Source organism: Leptidea sinapis, chromosome 32 (assembly GCF_905404315.1).
Source record: "Leptidea sinapis chromosome 32, ilLepSina1.1, whole genome shotgun sequence".
In the NCBI taxonomy this organism is placed as follows: domain Eukaryota; kingdom Metazoa; phylum Arthropoda; class Insecta; order Lepidoptera; family Pieridae; genus Leptidea; species Leptidea sinapis.
In genome coordinates this window covers 10,913,301-10,940,183 of record NC_066296.1, presented here as the reverse complement: position 1 = coordinate 10,940,183, position 26,883 = coordinate 10,913,301, and the positions used below count along the sequence as shown (strand labels likewise).

Sequence of the window (26,883 nt, the reverse complement as noted above, 5' to 3'; positions counted from 1 at the left end):
AGTGGCCGTTGAGTTTCTTGTATCTTCTCTCTCAATATGGTAAATTCATTAATTTAAAAGAAAAATTTGTAGTGACGATTCGAAAGCGCTTAGTTTAAGCCTATTTTAATAATGTTTATTTGACTTTGACTAACAGAAGTAGAGGTATTAGTATTTATATAGCGCAATTTTGACTGTTACATAAATACAGTTAATTTTCGATATATTTAAATTATAATTATTATATAAGTAAATTATAATAACAGTAATTAAAGGGATTTTAATCCTACGAAAAATTTTAACCATTCATTATGAGTACTTAATTAGTACCACCCGCAAATTAAAGGGCGCAAATTTTTTGGTACAATTAATAATTGTATAATATTTAATCCTTATTTTAGCTATATACTTCCCTATAGTACTTATTGAACTATCTCTACGTAAAAGTTTCATTTGAAATATTGGTGAAATAAATTTAGTGTATAACTTTGAAAAAAAACTTTTCTGGATAGTCTTAAAAATAAAAAAGTAAGTAAATCAATTAATTTCTCTAATGTATTGGTGACAGATGCAAAAAAAAGCGTCGAGACGGAGGCGTATTAGCACAGGATGCCCATATGACCAGTACCACTCCGTGCCAGTAGTGTACAAGCATACCCTTCCGTTTGATAGGACGTATCTAATGAAATTACTGGGCTAAAGAAACTTAACGGTATATTATTATAAGGAAAATACAACCGGTGTTCCTAGTCGTGTGCAGAAGAGGGATATTCGCGCTATTTCTAACATCTTGCCCTCTTTGCCTTGTGCTTCACCGGGGCATAAAAATAATAGGGAAAATAGGGAAGTAGCAGGCCCAAGGGTGTCGAAAGAGGCGACTTAGGGCATATTTACCCTTGGGAGGCTTCTTAGAACAGGATAAGTCTAGATTATGGGTACTATTAAGCGCCTTTTTCTGCCGTGAAGCAGTGTTGTGTAAGTGTAAATTACTGGACAAATAAGACAACATCTTATGTCTCAAGGTTACGAGCGCAATTGTAGATCCGCTCAGAATTTTTGGGTTTTACGAAAATCTACAAGGCAGAGCGTATCAATTACCATCAGCTGAAAGTCCTGCTCGTTTCGTTCCTTATTGTCATAAACAACCAAGGTCCTAAAGAATCTTTATAAGAAAACATTATGGAAATTAACATTTTGACTGTTGCCTCTCAATATATTCTTGATAATGTTATACATGTAAATAGGCAAATTAGCAAATATTCTAGAAACTGTGATATTCATAATGTTAACACCAGAAACATACATAATATGTGATATGATGTGAAACAAACATTGCATGTCATTCCTACTACTTGATTAACGGCCATTCCCAATATACTATCTAAAGATTAAATAAATTACTACCTTCTACTGTCAGTAATTAGCTGTCAATAATTTGAAGCTGTCCCAATATACCCGATAAGTCATTCTTATCGCCTTATATTGGGACGCGTGAATTGCAAATCCCATTGACAGACAGCACGTACGGATAAGGTGAGTTACCGTCGATAAGTTTATGGAACAGAAAAGTCAACTATAGTTACGATTTTTATCTCAAGTAAGAGATAGACTGAATATTGGGAACTGCCGTAAATCGAATTAGTAAATCTTTTGTTGGGTGATGTATTTATACTTTATATAAAAGAAATGAGGTTATGGTTACTATGATATACCATGATTTACCAGCTCCTCTGCACAGGATGCCGGCTAGATTATGGGTACCACAACGGTGCCTATTTCTGCCATGAAGCAGTAATTTCTAAGCATTACTGTGTTTCAGCCCGAAGGGCGCCGCAGCTAGTAACATTACTGGGCAAATGAGACTTAACATCTTATGTTTCAAGGTGACGACCGCAGTTGTAGTGCCGTTAGCTGAACGCCCTGATCGTCTCATCCCTTATCTTCATAAAAAAAGGTGACCATATTGCTTGTTTCGTCACATTTTAATGAAAGAAACTCTTTTGAAGGTTCGATTTGGCACAAGCAGTGTTGTTTATATTACAATAGCAATCAGCTACTATTTATAAAAATTCCATTAAATTGTTGCTCACAACGACATTACGTCATCAATTTGATCAGACACTTCTTGTTGTGAAATGTAACACCTTGAAAGTATTAGCTCTCGCAGCGTAATGTAAAATTACAAACTTTATCAACTCTTTATATACATAATATAAAAATCGATGGAGTTATATACATTCAAATACATGTTCTTTATTGACCCCAAAACGGTTGCACAAATTTTGATGATATTTTTTAACAATCTTTAGATGCTATTCCTTTATTAAATTTAAACAAATCTTATTACTATATTTACAATACTATGATTACATTAAATTAAAACTTTTACTAAGGGGAAGCGTATCAAGAATTAGATAGCTGTTCGAGTTAGATAGCTGTGCTGATCCGTTGACCGAAATAGCTGCCAGCGCTTGGGTTGCCAGTAGCCATATTGAGGCGAGAAGATAGTACTTTGTACATTATTTAAGAAATATTTATTGCCACAGAAACGATTTCCTGGACTCCTGATTCAACGGTTGATTTATAAATAACGGTTTGCACTTCGGGAGAGCCGGCAGAAGTGAAAACTTGAACAATTAAGTTGTGCATTTTTGAATATTTTGGGAATAATTTCGCACGAATTGCTTTATATATCAGTATAAAAGTACTAGCATTTATGTTGTTAAGTAAAATATTCATTTATCGTACACAAAAATGACAATTACATTAAAAATATAACACCTCAGAACTATTACGACGAAAATATTAACGACTGTCTTACGAATTTTCAATCAGGACACATGTCAGGTCTACTCTTATTCAACGAAAAACGAAGTTTAGATTGAAGTTTCGGGTGTTTCCTTCTACTGTGCTACTACGGTTTCATTCCCCGAACGTCATTGTTTCACTTTTCGAATTTGTAAACCTACTCTAATGTATTTACGTTGCGAACGAAAATTTGATTATGACATCTGTGTGTTCGGAATTTTAACGTCAACTTGACGAAACCAAATATGTTACCTTTTGATTTTCGTTTGTGTGGATTTTGTTGCAAATTTGCTTGAAATGACTTCAAGAATGCTTTTAATCGAGGCTGCTCTTCGTGAAAAACATTAAGAAGGAAGCAACACAGCGCTGCTTGCGCAATTAATTTAATATTAGTGAAATTCCCGACTTAGAGTTTGCAGGAAACAAATAAATTATAGCGTGCTGTGTTTTACATACGTTAAGTTATAAGTACCACCCGTATTGATATTCCCAAGTTGCCTCTGTCTGAACTTCAATCTGAAAGAAGCAGGCAGGTTCCCTCTTAAGCAGCTGCATCTTCACCTCAAGCTCTACAGGCAGCTCGAAGGGCATCAGCTACATTAGTACAATTGTTATAAAGGATAAAGTTAGAACTTTATCTTAATTATTCCTCTCTAATTGGTATAATTGGTCATAGTGGTATTAATATTTTTAATGACATTTATAATAAGTTTCATTTTTGTTATTAATAAAAGAACAAAGTTTATGTTTTATTTTTAGTTTCAAAATTAAGTTATATTTATTGTCCATTAAAAAAGCAGACAATAATTATGCTAATTATAATAAAAATTATTATCAGGCGTAAACGTGTAAAAGCTTTTACTCCAAAGGTCAATTGTTTGATCGGGGCCATCGGTAGTTTATTAATAAAAATTATGCAAGTGAATGTATTGTGAATCAAGTTATATTGTGCAATGGAAGCTTAAAAGGCTAACGTAAACTTGTTCTGGACCCACAGAAGCGTTGCCGAGAGATAAGCTTTCATGTTAAGGTGTGATAATCGGAAGTTTTCATCATTGCTGATACAAACGCGTTTTTTATGACAATAAGCGACCAGACGAACAGGACGGTCATCTGATGGTAATCGATACGCCCTGCCCATGCAGTGCCGCTAAGGACTCTTGAAAAACCCAAAAATTCTAAGAGGCACTTCAATTGCGCTCGTCTCCTTGAGACATGAGATGTTAAGTCTCATTTGCCCAGTAATTTCACTAGTTACGGCGCCCTTCAGACTGAAACACAATAATGCTTACACATTCCTGCTTCACGCCAAAAATAGGCGCGGTTGTAGTACCCCTAATCTAGCCGGCATCTTGTGCAAAAGAGCAACTGGTTTACGAAAGGTACTTAATAAGCGCCGGATTAAACATATTGCTTTAAGCAAACCATACTATGTCTGTGTTAGTACCAGTTACTGCGTATATATTACTCCATATATTAGAAAACTACGAAGCACTAAAAGAAACGTGGTGTAGGTATAATAATAAAAAGCTCTGATCAATTATTCGGATTATCAAACAGATGTGTCCTTTGTATGCTAACCAAAATATTTTTCCTATTATCGTTCACAAAGTTCGATTTTGCGCATGCATTTGCGTTCGCAAAGTACTACTTTCCCACACGTTGACAAGAACGTGCGGGAATGTAGCTGAGGGTGCGGGAATGTGGTGACCGTGCGGAAATGTTTGAAAATTATTATAGGGGTCAAACTTTGAACAACTTAATAAAAAAATATTTTACGTTACTCGTGCGCACGTAGGTCAACCTGCACTCGCTTCGCTCGTTCGGGAACGACCTACTTTGCGCACTTGTATCGTAATGAACTATTAATACATTTGCTCAAAAATAAGACTTTTCTATGTGTGTTTAGCGTGCGGAAAGTTATTATTTTCTGCACAAGTCCTTTTGATGTCCCCTCTGCATATAACCTCCAATTTCATGACAACTATTTTACAGCGTAAATACTATTACATAATTACATTGATTAAATTGAAAAAATATCTTTAAATATGTATGTTAATAAATAAATGATGCAATTAAAATTATTTTGAATTTAGATATATTATTTGATAGTGAAAAGTTTTCCTATCACGTCCTCAAAAAAAAGGGTGTTGGTTACTCCCGCAAAATTATATTTCTGTATTTTTTATGATTTTATTTTGAAAAAAAAATAAGTAATAGTGATTGTGGCGATTACATATATACGCAAATGTATAAAAATATGGATAAGGTAATTTATAGATGGCAAACTCTTCAATGCATTAACGTATATCTTCTTGGGGATAGATGATTCAAATACCTCCTTATTCTGCCTTCATAACTAATGAATGAAATTATCGATAAATCAAATTCAAATCCAAACATTTATGAGTAACAACCCAGCCTTACTGTTGCTTTGTAATGAACATCTCGTGATGTCCAACCATCGATATGTAAGACAAGATGTACACATAACGTTAATTATATAAATCTCATACACAGAAAAGTGTGACGAAACTATATAGAAACCAGTTGGCATCTATTTCCTGACTCTAGGGTACTGGAGCGGTAAGGTTATGTAATACGAAGTTTCATACCTTCCTATATTTAGATTTTTAACCTACTTTAAAATGGAGGAGATTCCCAATTTGACAATATGTTTTTTTGAAATTATACTTCTTTATGCGCGTTATGAAAACGTTGAGAGTGAAATTTTAAGATGGGCGTGCATCACAAGGGTTGAATTTGGTTCCTAAAATTTTCTGACGTTTGCGTCAATCGTTATTTTTTTTGGTATCTTCGACTATCATTAGGACAGGCAAAGGGTTCAACCCCATACAGCCATATTCATTATTTAATAATTAATTGTCAAAACCATCTTTACAAGATTTTTACAAAATTGTTCTTTCTAAAACCATAGAATAGCACGAGGAATAAATCATTTTTATGATTTTTGCTTCGTTAGCCCAAAGAAGTATAAATTCTTGCGTGCATACATATGTACATAAGTACACACTTTTTTGTTTATTTGTTTGTTACTTGTCATTGTTATTTCTTGAAAGGACTTCCAGATTTAATTTGTACCAAAACCATCCAAACCTCAGCTCTCGGGATTCGCCCCAAAGCGCATTCCAACTAGATCGACAGCCCACGTGACAAATCATCCGTAAATCTTCGTATGTTTGATCAACTCTCGAGGTTTGTGCATCGTCCATAAATATTGGTACAATATAATATTGTATATGTTATCCCCAAAGTGAGGCATAATTTTACAAGAAACAGTATTTTTTTCCAACTTAATGTAGTTCCAACTTTATAACAAGATAGAAAAAAAAAACAATGACGTTCTATAAATATAGACAATGCACCTCATAGAAAATCAAAGCCGAAATATGGCACCTGCCACAAATGACATCATAATAATCTTCGACTACTATGTCTCTACATTTCTGCGTTTACTCCAGTTTTTTAAAATATTATTAGTGACTATTTTTTTAACAAATATCCGGATAGCATAAAAAATGCGGCCTAGTATCTACCAAACCAAACTACCTTTGAAGTATATCCATTCCAATAAAAAAAGAAGTTTCGAAATCGGTTAGCGCGATATCGAGTTATTCATAAATTTGTTGCGCAGTACTTATAGCAAATTTAAGACTTTTATGGTGTTCTCATGGTTACCAAAAAGAGAATTTTGAAAAATCGGTTCACCCAGTCGAAAGTTTTAAGGTAACAAACATAAAAAAACATACCGATGAATTGAGAGCTTCCTCCTTTTTTGAAGTCGGTTAAAAAGAGCGACTTTATTGTTTTGATTTCTGACTGTGTCCTTTCATCTGTCCCTTTCTGACAAGCGAGTCTTGTCAATAATTGCACCATATTAAATGAAAAAATATTAGTTTTTATTAAATTACTACGCTTTTTGCATATCAATCTTATATAAATAAAATAACCTTGCCAATGATAAGTCACACCATCTTATTTTTGAGTCGTTAATGTATTATTTAAGCACTTTTTATTCCACATTTAGGCTTGTTGATTGACACATTGTTGCCACACGACTAAGAAGAAAAGTGTGATTACATTGTCTTTAAGCACACTTTTGCCGTTCCGTTATCAGACTGTGAATGATATGTCCATATGTATTGAACGTCATTGCAAAAAAGTGAACAAATTTTCTCTGTAGGCGTAGTGATACTCCACCATCATTAACAAAGCCCTTATTATTAGTTCCTTGCGCAGTTTCTTCTCTTATAGCAAAGAGGATGTAAATACTACGTAATATCTCATAATGCCATTTGTTTCCAAAACGGTTGCAAAGATTTGATACCAAACATATATCTCAAAGTATTAATTTTGAAATTATAAATGAATTTATTTTTTATGCCACACAAGTGTAACCTCTATGGTTTAATTAATGTCGAGAAGAAGAAAATTATTATGGTAATTAATGAATATTAATAAGTTTGCAATTTCGGTTACCGATACCTTGCAATATACCTTCGTGGTATGAATGTTAAATAACCAAGCTACTTTTGGTATTATTTATGCTGGATTCATTAAAACGACTTCGAAAAACAATAAACATTATGAGCGTTGTGTTTTGAGCGTTACTTATTTCTTTAGCATTCTGTTCCGTAGATACTTAGTTAATTTTTCGTTTTTTTTTTTATTTTACGAGTGCGAGGCTGCTTTGCACTGGATGCCGGCTGGATTATGGGTACCACAACGGCGCCTATTTCTGCCGTGAAGCAGTAATGAGTAAACATTACTGTGTTTCGGTTTGAAGGTTGCCGTAGCTATATGAAATTACTGGGCTAACATCTTATGTCTCAATGTGACGAGTGCAATTGTAGTGCCGCTCAGAATTTTTGGGTTTTTCAAATATCCTGAGCGGCACTGCATTGTAATGGGTAGGGCGTATCAATTACCATCAGCTGAACGTCTTGCTCCTCTCGTCCCTAATTCTCATAAAAAAAATATTATTTTGCAGTCGGAATTTACTATCATCACTATTTCAGCCGGAGCCCGGAAGACGTCCACTGCTGGACAAATTCTATGACATTCTATAAAGTTCTATGCACTATGTGCATAGAACTATATAAAAATTTTGAAACGTTTTTTACGTTTGTAGAAAGAACAATATTGTAATAAAGAAGTAATTAAATACAACGAATGAAAATATTCTTATATTTCATAATTAAGTTAAATAACGTTTATTTAAATTTCATTAAATTATTTTTATACACTTAGAAATAAATGATTTTTGTTTTATTTGACAACTTATACAATATATTATTGAAATTTACCTAATTGTCGTCCATTGCTTTTGGTTCAGTAGACATATGAGTTACAAGAGGCTTGGTAGCTGAAGTATGATACAAATGGTCTAGTTGACCAAGAAACGTCAGGGTGTAGAATTCAGGTGTATAGGACTTTTTTTATGAAAATAAGGGACGAGCAGGACGTTCAGCTGATGGTTATTGATACACCCTGCCCATTACAATGCAGTGCCACTCAGGATTCTTAAATAACCCATTAATTCTGAGTTGCACCACAATTGCGCTCGTCACCTTGAGACATAGTATGTTAAGTCTCATTTGCCCAGTAATTTCACTAGCTACGGCGTCCTTCAGTCCGAAACACAGTAATGTTTACACATTACTGCTTCACAGCAGAAATAGGCGCCGTTGTGGTACCCATAATCTAGCCGGCTTCCTGTGCAAAGGAGCCTCCCACTGGTAATCTGCGCTTTAGTAGCGCTCTCTGGGTTTCCACGGAAGACCAGTGTTGTGGATTCTTTCGAAACCACAACTATGCTGAGTTGGGGGCCCATTGGCGTCATGAGATCATAATTAGAATAGTATAACTTTTAAGAACTATAATCAGAATGTATCATGACGTCAATAGACATTTTTTCTTTCTTTCTTTCTTTCAAAAGAAGTTATTACATTAGTTTTAGTTTAGTTGTATACGCTAGAGAGTTTGTTATCCCAGCGGGATAATAAACTCTCAGCGGACCATAGGGAGTTGCTCTTGCGCCTCTCTCTCCCCAAGAGGAGGTCACCTTCGATGAAGGCTTAGAGGTCACTTGCCCGAAGCCAACCTCAGGTGGAATTTAGTGGGTAGGCACTTAGTTTTTACGTGAGTCCCACATAGCCAACGCAGATATGGCTGCGTTGGTATGCATGAGCATTCACCACCTGCCTCCCGTCGTTATCTCGGAGGGTAGCCCTTTCCCTTTGTCTGGCCGCAAAAAAAAAGAGTTTGTTCTAAGCCGTACATTGGAGGTTCATTAAAATAGCGAGGATAACATTTTAGAATATTTAATCGATAAAAACCTTGCTCTTCAATGTAGTGTCTACTATTTACTTAGTATAAACCAGTCGACTTTTTATAAAATGCGGATACTGAACAATTATAATAGACTTATGTTTTTATAACTTTACAACGAGCGGTCACTGGGGTCGGAATCTGACCAATAAATCTGATTTTATTAACAATTACTTACACAGTTTAGATTTACGGCGCGGATCCCTAAAGTAAAAGTAGTTTGAGTTATTTGAAATGAAAGTACTCTTAATATTTTTCCTTTTGTTTTGGAAATGAGCGGGATAATCATGCAAACATACATTCTTTTTTCTAGCCTTTTTTATAATAATAGTTTAGTCCTTAGCTGGCAACATGCACCAGTGGGAGGCTCCTTGCACAGGATGCCGGCTAGATTATGGGTACCACAACGGCGCCTACTTCTGCCGTGAAGCAGTAATTTGTAAGCATTACTGTATTTCGGTCTAAAGGACGTCGTAGCTAGTGAAGTTACCGGGCAAATGAGAATAAACACCTTTTGTCTTAAGGTGAAGAGCGCAATTGTAGTGCCACTCAGAATTTATGGGTTTGAATCCCTGAGCGGCACTGCATTGTAATGGGTAGGGTGTAACAATTACCATCAGCTGAAGGTCCTGCTCGTCTCGTCCTTTATTTTCATAAAAAAACTACTATATTGGCAACACGCATCCAATTCGTTCTCGTAACCCATTAAGTATCATCTTCCAACACTTTTGCGGTCTAGAACTAAATCTGGCCCTAAGAACGTATGAAAATCCAAAGCATTCCAAAGTTACCAGATTAAATTAATTAAATTTAAATTTGAAGGTGGTAGTAGGAAATGGTCTGAAGTGTTCCGAGGTGAGTTCAGAAGGTAAATTTCTATTTTTGTATTTATAGTATGTGTGTGTGGATACTTAACTAGCTATTCAGCAACTGTTCTACCCAGTCATAGGATTTGGGTTCAAGCCAGTTAGATTTTAGTTGTTAACATACATATTTGTATATTATTTGAATGAAGACTGGTCGACCATTTCCCGAGAGAGACCTGCATGGTCCGTGTATACGGCATCAACATTGCTGTCGTCTGCATAGCAATGTATGTTGGAGGAGTCATAGATATGCAGAAGAAACAACGTGGGAGGTAGCACACAGCCTTGGGGCACTCCAGTGTTCACAGACTTTGGGTTCGAGCAATAACTGTCGACAACGACCTGCTGCGTCCAGTGAAGAAACTGGAGGTCCACTTGCATAAGCTCTCGGGAAGCCCAAATTATGGAAGTTTTGAGAGGAGCGCCTTGTTCCATACACGATCAAAGGCCTTCGCTTTATCCAGGCCAACTGACTGGCCTAACCTTTTGCTTTCGACGGCCACCGCCCATCAATCTGTTAGGTATACCAGAGAATCGCTTGCCGACCGACCATGGCGTAAGCCGTACTGTCGGTCGTTTATCAACTGGTGACCTTCTATGTATACCAAGAGCTGGCGGTTAATTATGCTCTCAAAGATTACGTCGTGTTCGTTCAAGTTCAAGGAATTTTGTTTTAGTGGCCCCACCCCAGATCGTTATACAGTAGGTTAGTACCTACAGTTTGTAACAACTCTGTGTAGATCTATTTATTCCAATTTGAATCTTAATGATTTAAAAATCAATGTTAGTTTTCTCACCCTCCGCATTATATTATACTGTATTTGTGGTTGCTAAGAAAATCGCTGATCTAATATGTTACCGAGATTTTTAGCATCAGCAACTTTCTCAATCTGTGGGCAGTTTATGCTTTGATATATCAAACCCAAACATGATAGTTATAATTTAAGATTACTTTAATAAGTTGTATGGAGATAATGTACGTGACTGCTTTTAAAATATTGTTTCATACGAGACACACGCCTATTCACTAATTAAACTATACTTATAAAGGGAGAAATTGTCTGACGCACATTTTAACATTCGGCACTACTATGTTATTGTCTTGAATATAAATACATTCATTAATGTGAACTCGTCTGTCACGCTGCATTATTACGTTTTCAGAAATATATTCATATCTATCTTTTGTGAATTTCGAAAACGGTTCTATCAATTTATATTAAATTAACTACACGAGAGCTTCTTTAAGCTAGAGAGTTTATACGTCTGGATAGACGCAGCTGCACACGCGTCAATAGAAAATAGTGACGAACATATAGCCTGTATTCCCTTCCCACTCGCTCAGTATCCGTCACTCGTCACTAAGGCAAAGTCGCTAAAATAAATATTTTTCAAAAAAATGTCGAGTGGTACAATCAAAATAAATAATTATAATTAAAAAATTATATATATATTTATTTTATGTAAGACAATATAATATGTATAGTATGTAAAAACCGTGCGTGTTAATTTCTGACGTAGAACTAAATAATACTGATCATTGCAAGTTTAACAATTTAGGTACAATTTTAAATGTAAACCAATAAAGTTAAAAAAACAATCGTGTCGCAGCTAACAAAAATAAAAAAGCACAGCGCCGCCATTTTGTTTTGCCGCCAACCAATACCAACCTGTATGTTGTTTTAATACCTTAAGGGCCTACCTTCAAAAATATTATTTTTTTTATTCGATAACTCTCGTCTTGTGCTCTGCTGACATGTTTGGTTTAGAGATGCTTTTTGGCCATATTATTTCAAATATTACAAGTACCAACGATTAAAAATAATTTTCACAGTAGAAAAAACTACTACGACAGGCAAAAAGTATAAAAATAATTAATTTGGTAGACTTATACTGTATTTTACTAAAATTTTACAAGAAAATCATTTCACGTAAGTTAATTGTATAAATGGCGCGTTGGTAAATTGTACGACATGGCGCACTTGCCATCTCTTTTACTCATTATGTAGGTAGGTGAAAGGTATAACGACGAGTTAAGCCACGGCTATGCAGTTTCAATATAGTTTGAATGTATCCTCTTAATATTACGAATTGATCTACTTTTAATTATTTATTTACTTGGTCCTTTTGCAAGAGTACCTACGGAGCGTAATTAAGTGAATATTATGTTTGTGTGCCTTTAAATTGGACCTCGCAATGACAGTGGAAAAGTCTACGAGGAAAAACTGATACATACTGGCGGATCGGTTGTAGTGTCGGGTATTTTTAATACATTTTATCAGCAAGGAAGTTATGTCACTATTTTTTAAAATAATAATGGACGAGGCGAGCAGGACGTTCAGCTGATGATAACTGACACGCCCTGCCCATAACAATGCAGTGCCGCTCAGGATTCTCGAAAATCTCAAAAATCACCACAATTGCGCTCGTCACTTTGAGATATAAGATGTTAAGTCTCATTTGCACAGTCATTTCACTAGCTACGGCGCCCTTTAAACCGAAACTGCACTCGATCTTATGATTTCATATTTAAATAATATAAATCAGGTTTGGTGAATTTTTTTTAAAACATCTTTGGGAAACGTGTTATAATTATTATTTTGTCAATGATATAAACTTAAATAATTTATACGTCTAGATAGAGCCTATTGTTGCTAGTCAAGCGATGAAAACAGATCAGAAACATATATAAAACAGAAACAAACATAAACTACAACTCTATGCTTTAACAATGTGATCCCAAAACAAATGTGTTACGAAATTTAAAAGAATTGGTAAAAACATTTGTGTGGAATAAGTTATTATGACAAAGATGATTTTCTTAATGATACCACAGACTGGGAATGGATAGGACACCCTCATGTCCTTTAATTATAATGTTAATTGTTCGATATAACATTGTGGGTTATCCATATTTTTATAAAAAAAAATCCCGCTGAGTTTCTTGCGTCCGTACTTCTCAGGTTTGAGGCAGTCTACTTTGAATGGGTGGAATAAAAATATTTGAATTTGAAAGACGTTTGATGGTGTAAAATTCACTAAGGTACACTAAAAGACTACCAAAAATGTTGCCAAAATTTGAACAAGGCAGAAAGTTCTAGTATGAATCCAATAAGAATAGCATAATTATAAAGACTCAAGTAATTTTAATGAAAGTGTACCTACAGCTTCTTACTCAACCGAACTTGTAAAAACAACTTACTGCAATCTGTCAAGCGAAATAGGTGTAGCAATATCTAGGGCATTTTTAGCAGCAGAATCTACGTTCGAAGTTTACGTAAACATTGATTTAGACAGATTTTATAAGCATTGCGGCAATCCCTGGAGTTGTTTGAATGAAAGCGTTGACAACCGATTATTGTGGCCACTAATCACGGCGTAATTAATCTTAAATAATATCTATTGTTTTGTTTTGTTTCTAGCCGTGTTTGGTCTCAAACAAACAATTTTTTCATATGGTTCATATTTTGAATTTAATTTAACACATCATTTCAATTACAATATATGCAAAGTGATGCAACAAAATACACAAACGTCAATTACTAAATGACTTACACGAGTAAGTCAAAAAAAATGTAAATTAATAAGTAAAAATATAGTTATAGTTATTGAGTAAAAAAAAGCCTCTTTGCAATGTCCTGAAGCGCACTTCCCATATTCGCAACTTATTAATGTAAAATTCAATAAACAAAGTATGAATGTTACACAAAGTTTACTTAAACAAAGTATTAAAAACTCTTTTAAACCTTTTGAAGTTTCTGGTAAATATATTGGGCCACTGGGTATATTATATTGAAAATTTTAATTATATTGCAGAGAATATATTACTTTTAAATATGAGGTACAATTTTTAAATATATAATTAATGATATGTGTATGTTTGATTTTTTTTAATGGATCTGTTTTAGTATTTTCAACGATTTTATTACAGTGTTTAAAAAACATCAAGAGCATTAAGCATTAATTTTCATCTGTTTGTCAGTATCATGTGTTTAAAATACCAAACCAAGACGTGTCGCGTACGTTTGAATGTATAACCTAAACTAAAATTATAAATATCCAAATGTTTTAAGTTTTCTTTAGTGTTAGTTCCGCCAATATTTGTCAAACTTGACGAGTCAACATGTCCTGAGGATGCCTCGAGTGGAGATGAAACACGTGTCGAATTGTTTACTTTTTTAAACTTAAAACATTTGGATAATTATGGATTTCCGCAAACTAAAGCCTGCTTCAATAAATTTTCTAAAATTATAAAAAATAATGTAATGGATAAACTCAAAGGACTGAATTTAATTTTCTCTCACAGAAAGCTACATTATCACCGAGTAATAATTAAAATCCGTACAAAAACCTCGAATATATATAATTATTGATTTCTAAAACTATCGAAACATGTGTTCGTCACTTAATTATTTACAAAAGCGATCGGCAGTGAAATGTGGATTATTTACCAAAAGGTATAAACATCTAACAAATGAAATGCAAACCGTTGCCTCTTTTTAAATAGATGATTGTAGGTACAAATCTATCTCAATTTGAGACTATATACATTACATCCTATTTGCAACTGCTTCCAATTAAAATTAATAAAAAAATCCGTTAAAGAAAGTAAAATCACCACACGTATGCAGTACTTAGCTGTGTTTGTTATTACAAATACTTACATTTGTATTACAATATAAGCACGTTTATTTATACCAAATACCCCAAAAATCATGAAAGTTTTAAACAACAAACGAGTATTAAGAGTTATACATTATCGATTCTTTACTCAGTTCAATCTGGTTACTATTTTCAGAAATTTTCCAACAAAATTAATATTGTAAATAGTTTTACAACTTGATTTAGATTGAAACGATATGTATTGTTAATGGGGCGTTCACTTGACTTGTTTGTGGGACGATGTATACAACTTGAAATATAAACATCTCCAGAAAAAGTTCAAAACAACTGTCTTACGAAATTGAAAAGAATTGTTAAAAGACGTCAAAGTCGTACTATAATATAAATGACTTTCTTAATTATACCACATATTGGTAATGGAGTAATCGCCGTCAGGCTATTTAAATTATAAATTTGATTCTATCGAATTGTTATTTAATAAAAAGAAAGCCGCGGAGTTATTTGCGCTCGTTCTTCTGAGATCTGAGACATAAATTTCCGAAGGGGTTGTAGTATTTGACTTTCAATAAGTAATATCATAACGTATTTTAAGTAAAAATTTAAATTTGGAACCCTTAGAACAGCAACAATATAATGCTTGTGAGACAGCTGGACGGAACAAAAAAGGCGCCGCTGTGATACCAGCCACCATCATGTGAGAAGAAGCCTCCCACAAGTTATGCTCTTCTAATCATACTCAATAATTACCCCGAAATTTACCAAAATTTTGATATAAGATCGTACATGGAGAACACTAAAAATTTTGCACTTGTAGCTAATCGGAACTATTTGAATTTCGAATGTTATATTTTTGAAACGTTGCAACCTTCTTAGTAATAAAAAAAACAATTGGAGGGAAATCATTTAGCACACATCAAAGTTCTACGTACTCAACGAAAATGGAATTACTTCGAAAAGATTTTAGAGCGATGATTTCTTATGATTTTAAGTTCTCTCTCTCCGCAAGACTGTGCCGCTCGTCTTCAAAATGGTTTTGGGAGAGAAGCACCTTGCTTGAGCACCGTGAGGCGTTGGTTTGCTGAATTGCTGGTCGAGTTTCTTTACATGACGAATTTCGTCAAGGGCGGCCTTCAACTGCCTTCAACGAAAATAATGTGGCTACTGTTAAGCGGCTACTTGAAAAAACCCGCGGATTACCTATAAGACAATTCGAGGACTATTGGGGATTGGTATTAGCCAAATTTAGAAAATTTTACACGAAGAATTGAAAGTTCGGAAACTTTGTTGTCGTTGGATCACTCATGAACTCACAGCGGAGCAGAAGCGGGCTCGCGTGGAATCGTGCTCACAGATGCTAATGAAATACGACCACGGACCTTTTAATGCTGTTTATGACATTGTCACAGAAGACGAAACGTGGATTTATTGTTTTGAACCCGAAAAAAACAGCAATCTCGTGAATGGGTGTTGGAAAATGAGAATAGGCCAACAAAAGTCAGGCAGGCGAGAAACGATGGTAAAAAAAAAGGTCGCATTTTTATTCTCAGCTACGGGTCCCATCTACACAATTCCACTTGTTGATCAAAAGAGTGTTAATACCGAGTGGTATTCTACAATTTGTTTACCCAGAGTTGTAAAAAAAATTCGCGAAAGACAATCAAAAAGCCGCGTTCTCCTACATCATGACAACGCTTCTTCACACACGGCTACCAAAACTAAGTCATTTTAGCTTCCGACAAGTACAACTCGTCACCCATCCTGAACATAGCCCCTGCGATTTCTGTATTTTCCCCAAAATCAAAGATTTGATGAGAGGTTTCACTTTTACCAATTCCGTAGAGGCAGTGATACCTTTCAATCAGCACGTAAACAAGCCTTCAGATTTGTGGTCCTCCTGTTTTAAAAAATGATTCGATCGCATGAATAAATGTTTAAAATGTTGAGGAGAGTATTTTGAAAAGTAATAAACTAAATTTTTTGGTTATAACATTTTATTTTTTTAATTTCGCAAAACGTTTAGTGTGACCTACGTATAAACGAATATACCAATCAAGTATGTCGTCATCATTTCATTAGTAGTTGATTACAGTTTATGTTAAAAATGTTTGTTAAACAGTTTTTTCTGCGAGTAAGTGTTAATTAAAATTTCGTCTGTAAGATAGTTACCTATATACGATAATGTACATACCTATGTTTAATGTAAGTTTGTTTAGTGTGAATAAAGAATTTATAAAATCACAAAAATCATTCGGTATTCGATCTTATTAAGAGATTATTCTTTGCTACTGCCAGCTAAATCCGGTTACGGTTTTCAGAATCTTACATACACTTTGAATACAAAATTAACTTTGTGAATAACTATACCGCTTAATTTAGATTTACATGGTTTATAAGAAAGTTTCGAAAATGAATAAAGGTCCTTGGTTCGATTCTAAGCAACACATTCAGATTTGTGAACTCCGTACGAAATTTCTAACCGCAAATCATCGCACCTTCTAAGTTTCCAATCAACAATACTTGAGTTATTACTTGTTACTCAAGTTCAATCATTGCTTAACTCTACATTTGACTAAATAAGTCCAACTTATAATTAAGTCTAGCTGCTTATTAATACATACATTTCATAATATCGTTCATTCAAATATCCTGTTTTCGAGTTGTACTTTAGTGAAGAACAAAGTAGAAAACCTTCATAATACTGCTTTCAATTTAAAGAACAACCGAAGACTAAAATATGTTTTTTTTTTATGAAAATAGGGGACGAGACGAGCAGGACGTTCAGCTAATGGTAATTGATACACATTACAATGCAGTGCCGCTCACGATTCTTGAAAAACCCAAAAATTCTGAGCGGCCCTACATTTTCGCTCGTCACCTTGAGACATAAGATGTTAAGTCTCATTTGCCCAGTAATTTCATTAGTTACGGCGCCCTTTGGACCGAAACACAGTAATGCTTACAAATTACTGCTTCACGGCAGAAATAAGCACCGTTGTGGTACCCATAATCTAGCCGGCTTCATGTGCAAAGGAGCCTCTCACTGGTAAAATCAATTATCACTCAATAATTATGTTGCTTTACTGACTAACTCTAAAATTTAAGTTAAACCATCAACTCACAAGAAAAGAAACATAAATTATTACTGTTGTAATATTGGTATGTATGTATTTACATAGGCATATAATTTGCTAGAAACTGTGATAATAATAATGTTAACACCAGAAACAAACATTAACTCGTTATTCCTACTACTCGGTTATGTCGAGTTAGTGAGTTTTTTGTTGCTTGATGTATATGCTTTTTCAACATGATCCCAGACAATGTACAAAATAAATGTGTAACGAAATTCAAAAGAATTGCTTAGAAACGTTTGGGAAAGAAAGGTTTCTATGACGTTAATGATTTTTATAATAGTACCACAGATAAGAGGACTGATGACACCCTTAGGCTGTTTAAATAAAATTGTTACTTAAATTGTAGTTTCTTGCGCCTGCTCATCTTAGATCTGAGGCATACATTTTCGAATGGGGATAGCTTTTGACATTCAATTTGTGATTTTAAATTCTATTTTACTGAAATATATTTGAATTTAAAATTGTGTGAATTATAAATAACTATTAACTGTAAAATATCAAGACTTAAATTTTACTAGTCGCGTTTTCAATATCATTTTGATGATCAAAATAAAGAGCTTACCTACATTACAAAATTTGTACCAATAAACGCCTATTCTCGTAAAAAATATTTTGGTTTAGAGATCTCACACCGTTGATTAAAAAAATATTAATTCATATACTGTACTCCCTAAAAAATTCCATAAATCCTTAGCACTCACTTTTTGAACAAATCACAATAAAAATTAAAAAAAAAATCTTGAAATCGTAAAAGCGAATATCATAAAAATCCAATTTTTTCCATTAACAACTTTTAGCACTAAATAACTTATTCAAAAATACTTTACACTTCAAAAAAAGGTAATTAAATAACTGACCAAAGAAACTGAAAAAAAAACACATGCGATACTTTAAAGGTATTAAAATAAATCTAGTTAAATCGATATTATTCGAACTCCATCCGATAATTCAACTTTCGCAGTAAGTAATTAAAATCAACTTACGCGTCTCTACTAAGCATCCATACACGTATTAAGTTAAGGCCCGAACGCGAAACACTGTGTCGTCAACAACCGCCGGCAGTTGGTGGTAGGGCACCACTTACCGTCACCACAGCTCGCTATTGTCGTTACGTACCTACTTAAGTTACACTTGACCTTATCTTAACAGTTTTTGGATCGGAAGCATGTTTCTTGCTCCAATTATGCACTTTCGGCCGTTCCAATATTCAGTCTATCTCCGGTTGTGGCCTACTTGAGATAAAAATCGAATCTATCGTTGACTTTATGTCCCAATAAGCTTATCGACGGTAACTCACCTTATCTGTACACGCGACTGTCAATAGGAAGACGTATAGCTTACCAGCGATAGAAGTTTGAATGGAAATTGCAATTCACGCGTACCAATATCAGGCGATAAGAATGACTATCGGGTATATTGGGACAGCTTCAGATTATTTATTAATTAAAAAAGGCTTACCAACTAGATATACAATTAATATTATGACTACTTATAATGTAAATTTCTTATATTTAATACTTATATATCTAACTTATAGGTATGCACAGCGTTGCCTTCATTTATTATTGTAAGTTAAGTAATACTACTACAATATGTATGTTTACTATTACTATAACTATAATTTTATACATCCAAATTATAAGGGTTCAAAAACGTATTTTTTAAAATTCCAAATGTATTAAAATTTATATCTATACTACTATTACTATGGAATTTACTGTTATATAATTTTGAAATAAGTTGGATAGGTGAATTGGAGCCATAATTGTTTCTGAAGAATCGAACATGTACTGGCAGATATGTACTAATACCACAAGGATAAAATGGTACACATAATCCAATCTTAGATAGAAGTAATTGACAGTCTAATTGATTATGTAATAATTTATATAAGAAAAGAATTTGTGATGCATTTCTTCGCAATTCTAAGGTTTTCATATTGAAGAATTTTAATTTGTCTTTGTAACTTATAATAGTGTAATTATGAGTAACATAACTCAACTTGGATATAATTTTTTTTTGAACTGATTCTATCCTAGTGATGTACTTTTTGTAATAGGGGCACCAGACTACCGAATTGAATTCAACCTGAGATCTTACAAGGGAATAGTATAGTATTTTAAGCGTAGGAATTAATGTAAAAGCCTTGGTGTTACGTAAGAAAAACCCAAGCATTTTAAAACCTTTGTGAGCTATTTTGTCAACATGTTTATCAAATCTCAACTCCTCGTCTAAAATGACACCCAAATCATTGATATGGTTTATTTGATTTATTTGTATACCATCAATATGATAATTACTCTCAAATTTTTTTCATTTCCTAGAAATTTTTATAAAATAACATTTGGACGCATTCAGTTCCATCAAATTAATTTTACATCATAATACTACACGATGGATATCATTCTGTAGTTTCGTTTGATCCTCTGAACTTGTAACTGTACGATATATTTTTAAGTCATCTGCATATAACTCGTAATTTGATTCTTGAATACTTTTGGAAATATCGTTTATAAACAGTGTAAACAATAATGGTTCCAAATTAGAGCCTTGACGAACGCCAGATGTTTGTTGAGATTCTCTAGATTGGTACCCACTTATTTTAACTACTTGCGGTCGATGAGCTAAATATGATTCTTACCATACTAATACACTTTCTGAGAAGCAGTATGCATTTCTTAGCTTCTTTATTAGCAAGATGTGTTTGACTTTGTCAAACGCCTTACTAAAATCTGTTTACACAGCGTCAACCTCCTTATCATTGTTCATTTCAGTTATTAGAGAATCAGTAAAACATAACGAATTTGTAAGGGTTGACCGTTTTTTAACGAACCCATGTTGTTGTTCAGATATTAAATGTTTAGTTTCCCATGAGATATGGGAACAGACAAAAGATTCAAATATTTTGGCAGGAGTACTTAGTACAGTAATTGGTCTATAATTTTTTATTTCTGATTTATTACCCTTCTTGAATATAGGTACCACCTTCCCTTTTTTCCATTCACTTGGAAATATACCATTCCTTAGAGATTTATTATATATTATTATTAAAGGTATCGATAATTCCGCAGCACTATTTTTATAGAATACGGGAGGTATGCCATCATTTCCCGCACTTTTATTAATGACAAGAGACATTAACTTATTTTTAACTTCTGTTTCGCTTACCTGTATAGGTGATTTGTACTATTTTTAATAATTTTTAATCTAGTGTATCTATCATTTTGTGGTGATACAATTATTGATGTGTTATTATATTACATAGATGAAAAGAACTCAGCAAAAAGTTAGCAATCTTAGTGCCATCGTTCGATCAACTATCGTTTAAATTCATTCATTAAAGATGGAATTAAACTTGTATTACCTCTTTTAGATTTTATGTAAGACCAGAAAATTTTTGAGTTTACTTTTATATTATCTTCTATTTTTTTTATATATTTTTCATAAGAACTTTTTATAAGCACAAAAGATCTTTCTTTTAATAAGTTATATTGTAGTTTATCCATTTCATTCATATATTTTTTTAGCGTATTCGAATCTTTTCTTTCTCATTCAACATTCAAAATTTTCAATGTACCTCTCAATATTATTTTCGAGTATGTGCTTTGTGGAATTTGTACTGTTTTATTAGTGGTGTGTCCGACTCGCCCAGTTGCTTTTTAGAAAACGTAAAGTGAAAAAAAAATAGTAATGTTCCCTAAAAATTATCCTCATAAATAAAACTGCAATCGTAATTTTTTGTCAATTTCTAAAAGATACCGTGTTAAATGAAGCTAGATTAAATCTCTTATTTACTTTGATACAAGATAACGAGTGTCGAGCAATTAGTGTTACTTACCACAGTACTACTAAACGACTATTCTACTATTCGGTAACGTGTTGTTTCCTGTTAATTTTATATTCTGTCATATACATACTGGAAAGAAGAAATAGATCTTAACAGCCCAATATAAAATTTCCATCTTTTAATTTTTTATCTAGGTATTAGATGTTTACATTTGTACTTCGTAATGTTTTTTTTTCTCTTTGTTTTCATATTGTACGAGTGCGCTGCAGTGCGGCAGAGTAGAATGGCGAGTGATGACTTCCGCAGTATTCTAACACAGACCATAAGCAAACGACCCTGGAGTGCCATCTGTGTGTCGGTAACGCAGTTGGTGAGATCTTTCCATATTTAAACCATTTGCAAATTTAAAAACGGTGCCCATTGATGATACGTCCATCAAAGCAAATGAATGGATGTCATCCAGCATTGGAGTTCCAAACGGATTGACATCCGTGAATCAAATCCTAATGGACGTCAACCGCGGCCTATTGGAGTTCCAAACGGATTGACATCCGTGAATCAAATCCTAATGGACGTAAACTGCGGCCTATTGGAGTTCCAAACGGATTGACGTCCGTGAATCAAATTGGGAGTCATCCGCGGCCAATTGCCAACGTCCAAAACGTGTGCCACGCCATTTGGAGGACGTCTAATGGTTGTCCATGAATGGACAAAACTGCATCAAATTTTGTGATTTTTCTCAATTTATGCTCTGAGTATTTTTGATCAACGCGTGCAACGTTCAAAGTGACGTCGCATACGTCCAAATGGAAGTATAGTCAATGTGTTTTTACTCTGGCGTACTTAAAATAAGAAGTATTCCAATCGAAAGCGTTCCAAACGGACGTCTCGTCAGTAGCAAGCGTGACTTTTGGCAGGGTCTCGTCAGTAGCTAGCGTGACTTTTGGCAGGGTCTCGTCAGTGGCTAGCTTGACTTTTGGCAAGCCTGTCTCATTCCCCGTGTGGTGGCGCGGCCGCCAGTGTGATATTCCAGTAAGGACTCACGAGCGAGTAGTGACGCACGCTAGACATTTTATCGTCAGTTACTTTACCGGTCCGACAGATCTTTTATAAATGGAGAAACATATTTTTTTTTTAAATTCCTAGAGACTCTTTTTACCAATGGGATTCTCCTTTGCACGGGATGCAGGCTAGATTGCGGGTACCACAGTTGCGCCTATTTCTGCCTTGAAACAGTGGTGTGTAAGCGTTGTTTCGGTCTGAAGGGCGCCGTGGCTGGTGGAATTGCTGGCCAAATAAGACATATACAATACCTTCAGACGTATACAATACCTTCACAGACTAGAAAAATACCTTTATTTATTTGCGGTGTGTGTGGGATGATTATGATGCCAACTGCTGTACTCGATAACTTTTGTTTTCTATTCATTTACATTTACTTTTTTTGACTTACTCGTAGGCATTAACTATTTGAAGTTCGGAGTATTTTTGTTGCATCACCTTATATATATTGTAATTAAAGTGAAAAAAAAAAGAAGAATGAAAATGTAATTTTGATTTAAGAGAGTGGAAATGAGTTTCTTGTCACTTCTTCTCATTTGCTCAACCCTTAACGAAGTGGCGGTAAATTAAGTAATTAGGGTACCGTAGCTATATGAAAAGAAAAAACGGAACCCTTCATGGGCAAGTGCGACTCGACTTGGCCGCTTTTATTTTTTTACATTCATTAGTGTGCATACATCAATTCCGTGACCTAAATGATGAATAAAGTGATTTTGATTGTGGTGCCGCACTTCTGAGCGGCCGTATGCATAGGCATCTGTATGGCCGTGTCGCCGCAGCGATTATTCTTCAATTAATTTAGTTATAATGTTGGTTGTGTTGTACTTAAGATGATTACAGTTTTATATTAATTATTTAACGACTCCGAATATTATTAGTTATGAGTTTGAACTCAGATTAGTTTCAATCATTTTTAGTTAATAATTACTGATTTTAGAATATTGTTTGAATCAAAAATAAGTTGAATTTGCTTTGTAGCAATTATTTAAAACGTCACTTGATTGTTTAGTAGGTAGGTACTTAATTTAAAAGTATTGTGAATAACGGTCGGCTGGCGGACAAGAGAACGATAGCGAGGGTATAAAACCAGTTGAGTGCGCGCAGCTCAGTTCGGTAAGGAATTTATATAAACTAGATTTCCATTTACAAACAGATGAACTGTGGATGTCAGGTACTTCACATATTTCGAGTAGTAGTGCATTGTATTGACGACAAAGTCTATAGATAGGGTTATGGAAGGACGCGTTATAATTACAGAACGGAATGGTAAAAGGCTGTTCATGTCTTGAAGACCGATTGGGAACTCTTAGATGGATATCCGACAAGAGGGTAGTAGAAATTGTGCCATCGAGTATTTTGCCTAAATTCAAATTCAAAAACACTTTATTCATGTAGGTCACAAAATGACACTTATGAATGTCAAAAAAAATATATAAATATTGTTTCTTATTGAATTTACCGCTACTTCGTAAAGGGTTGAGCTAATGAGAAGAAGTAGCAAGAAACTCATTGCCACTCTTTTAAGTCAAGATTTACATTTTAGTTGTTTTACAAATCATTTCAATTACAATATATGCAAAGTGACGCAACAAAAATACTCAAAAGTCAAAAACTGAAAGGAGTTACATGAGTAAGTCAAAAAAAGAAAAAAAAGTAAATTAATACTTATAAACACAAGAGTTAATGAGAATAGTAGATGCATCAATCCACACATACCGTAAATAAATAGAGGCATTATGTGAGCATTTCATTTAATAAAATATATAATAACTTTAACTTTAAAGGAAATAATAATAATAACAAAACACATCAAGCAGACCTCCCGGTAACAAGATCATCCAGCCCCCACGAGTAGCACCCGTTCACGAGCATGACGCATGGACCAGCCATCGCCTCCCTCGACCATATTTTAGGGAAGGGAACGACCCGCCCCACGTCGCCGCCACAAGCAGAGGCATTTAAGCGAGCATGACGATACCTGCCACGAGAAATCTACCGAATAACAAAACAATTCAAGTTCATCTACATATTATGCAATACTTACTAAATGCCTCTACTTACAATTTTGTTTCAAATTACATAACTCATGATAATGATTATTAAAATTTATTAAAAAACAGAAACAATATTAACATTTAAATTTTATAACTATAATTACATTTATCAAACTAAGACAGACATGAAACAGCCCAGCAGCTCAGTCCCAGTTCTTTAGATCCAGATATTCAGATATTTTATAGTACCCTTTTGTATACAACTTTTTCTTTAGCACTGATTTATATTCATTTAAAGGTAAGTTCTGAATGTCAATAGGGACCTTATTATAAAAACGTATACACAGACCTCTGAATGAAGTTGTGACTTTTTGGAGTCGACTTACATGAACAGCAAGCCTATCCCTATTTCTAGTATTGACATTATGAGTGTCACAATTTTTTTTAAACGAATTTATATTTTTTTTTACATAAACAAGGTTTTCATATATGTATTGCGATGTCAAAGTCAAAACTTTTATTTCCTTAAATTTTTCCCTTAGTGACACTCTTGGTCCTAATTTATAGATGGCACGAATAGCTCGCTTCTGCAGTGTGAAAATGGTGTTAACATCGGCAGCATGTCCCCAAAGTCAAATACCGTATGTCATCAGACTATGAAAATAGCTGAAGTAGACCAACCTCGCGGTATTTTCATCCGTAAGTTGCCGAATTTTTTTAACTGCGTATGCTGCAGAACTAAGCTTTTTCGCCAAATTCATAATATGAGGACCCCACTGAAGTTTGGTATCTAAGGTAATCCCTAAAAATACGGTTGTATTTACAAGTTTCAACTCATTGTCTTTTACTACAATATTTGTGTCAACCTGTCTAACACTAGGCAGGGAAAATTTAATACATTTGGTTTTTTTTTTTCATTAAGAAGGAGATTATTCGTAGTGAACCATTCCACTACTTTGGAGATAGCATTGTTGACGTCATCAAAAGCAGTATGCTGTCTATGTAGTTTAAAAAGCAAAGGAGTATCATCTGCAAACAATACTATCTCATGTTTATTTTGTACAAAGTATGGTAAATCATTTATATATACAAGGAATAGGAATGGCCCAAGAATCGAACCCTGTGGAACGCCCATGGTAATGGGAGATCCAGCTGACCTCTAATAAGACTTCAGAAGGCCAAGTGCTTCTCCCTTGATACCATAATGATGTAGTTTCCTGATTAAGATTTCATGATGAACACAGTCAAATACCAACGGCATCCTGACAACTATCCCAGGCTTCAAAAATTTGCTGAATAAGCTCAACACCAGCATCTGTTGTTGAGCAACCCCTTGAAAAACCAAATTGTTTAGTGCTCATTAAATTGTTACCATAAAAAGTCTTATAGAGTAACAGTAAACTATTTGGTGACTTGAATTCTTTAGTAGCTCTACATATGACGCCAGAGAGCTTATTACATTTCATGGCTATTGCTTCATAATGATATTTAAAAGTTAGTTTTGAGTCAAAAGCAACACCTAGATCTCGTAAAACAAACTTCCGCTCAAGTGGTATATTATCAATTTTATAGTAAAAAAAATTTGGGTTTTTAATACGAGTGAAAGATATAATGGATATTTATGTAACGTAATAACGTTTTCATTAATCTCATCCAACTTAGTTATCATTACCCTTATATTTTCGTAGTAAATATCTAATGTTGCATTATTAAAAACATTTAGATTAATAGACTTAAAAATAAAATTAAAATCAAAACAGAACGGTGAGAAAACAATATAAACAAGAATTCTAAAAACAATAAGAAAATTATTTAAATAAGTTTTCCAGGTGTTCCGGGCTCAAAATAGTCTTGGAGAGGGAATTTTCGTCTTTTCAGATAAATATTTTACTGTGTCTTACCCAAACAAATTTATAACCGTTTTCTTTGGCTTTCTTTCGGGCAACAGCGTGCAAGGATTTATTGGCTCGCGTCAAGTGTTCGTTCATAAATATTGGCACTTGGGGATCAGCAATGCCCAATGGCGTTGACGAGAGTTTAGAGTCTTTGTGTGTCTTGTTATATAATATAACAGCTGCAAGTAAATTGTCGCGCATTAATTTGTAGGAAGCTGACATATAAGGGCTCTTGGGTTATTTGATTCACGATTATACTTAGCAACTCTCGTAGCAAATAAAATATCCTTTGATGATGAAAGGTTAAACCCAACTACGCTACAGAGTTTTTCGACAATTTTCTTTGTATTTTCGTTTTTATGTTCCCGGAATCCTATAATTTCT

At 34.1% G+C, this 26,883-nt stretch overlaps 1 protein-coding gene across 3 annotated transcripts in view; it reads right to left on the bottom strand.

Annotated features, from left to right (window-relative positions):
- LOC126974272 (UDP-glucosyltransferase 2) overlaps positions 1 to 18,851 on the bottom strand; it is a 72,520-nt gene extending 53,669 nt beyond the window's left edge. The window contains exon 1 of one of the 3 annotated variants that reach the window (XM_050821731.1): positions 18,745 to 18,851. The gene's annotated coding sequence lies outside the window, so the exon portion shown is untranslated. Of the gene's footprint in view, positions 1 to 18,462; positions 18,482 to 18,588; positions 18,621 to 18,744 lie in introns of those variants that run through there. The other 2 variants (XM_050821732.1, XM_050821733.1) reach the window with 2 other exon arrangements.
- Between the last annotated feature and the right edge of the window lie 8,032 nt (positions 18,852 to 26,883).